Source organism: Octopus bimaculoides, chromosome 18 (assembly GCF_001194135.2).
Source record: "Octopus bimaculoides isolate UCB-OBI-ISO-001 chromosome 18, ASM119413v2, whole genome shotgun sequence".
Taxonomy (NCBI): domain Eukaryota; kingdom Metazoa; phylum Mollusca; class Cephalopoda; order Octopoda; family Octopodidae; genus Octopus; species Octopus bimaculoides.
Genome location: NC_068998.1, coordinates 9,357,155 through 9,358,225, shown reverse-complemented (window position 1 = coordinate 9,358,225; position 1,071 = coordinate 9,357,155). Strand labels below are relative to the sequence as shown.

Below are 1,071 nucleotides of genomic sequence, written 5' to 3'. Positions count from 1 at the left end.
CACACACACATATATATATATATATATATATATATATATATATGGGGGAGGGGTGCGTGTGTGTTTATACGTACATATATATGTTCTTTATATTATATCTATACTCATTCTAGAATACATACACAGACAGACACACATGCACATATACACGTATATACACACACATATATATATATAGATAAACATGCATAGTATACAGTCATTTTCCTTTGCATTGAACCCCAGCATCAATAACTTATCATAAAATAAGATACAATTACCCAACAGGACCGTTGTCCTAATATCTCTCTCCGTATCTCTTTCTATACAATGTTATGTACATATAACAGTTTATACTTCTCCGAACTTGCAAGCTGTGACGATGGTTTATTAATGTCGTTTGAAATCTAAATTGCGGGTTGTCGCGCAGACATAAAACAAAATTGCAAGGTAGAACTTTAAATTAGTGACAGCAATATTAATCGTTTCAAAATTTAAATAACGGTATAGTTTCCAAATGGTTAACGAGGAGGGTGGCACCATATACCTCTCAATCACTGCGTGTCACTATTACATTCAGCTTTAACGATTTTGATTTTAATCATAGTTTTATCTATATGAACCTGAGTCTAAACGTATGGGTGGTAATAAATTCGCTTCCCAGTCACACGGTTTCGAGTTCAGTCCCACTATGCGACACCTTCGGCAAGTGTTTTCTACCATAACCTCAGGTTGACCAAAGCATTGTGAGTGGATTTGGTTGTCGGTCGTAAACTGAAACAAGTCTGTCCTATATATAAATGTGTGTGTGTGCGTGTGTGTTGTGTCTATATGTGTATGTCTGTATGTATTTGGGTTGGCAAGTAAGTTCCCACCGTTTTCTTTTTCAGATTTAAATTTTTTTTAAAGTTTAATAAAAAAAATAACAACTAATTAATCAATAATGTATTCACCCTTGTTGTTTACAACATATACATATATGTACATATATATGTATATACATATATACACTTGGAAATAGATGCATGGCATTATGTGTATCTGTGTTTTTCCTTCCAATGCTTTATGGCTGCTGTTGGTTTGAGCACGTCC

General features: G+C 33.8%; 1 protein-coding gene across 1 annotated transcript in view; it reads right to left on the bottom strand.

Moving 5' to 3' along the window:
- The window catches only part of LOC106870511 (coiled-coil domain-containing protein 148), a 61,034-nt gene that overhangs the window by 31,952 nt on the left and 28,011 nt on the right, over positions 1–1,071 (bottom strand). The gene's annotated exons all lie outside the window — the stretch shown is intronic.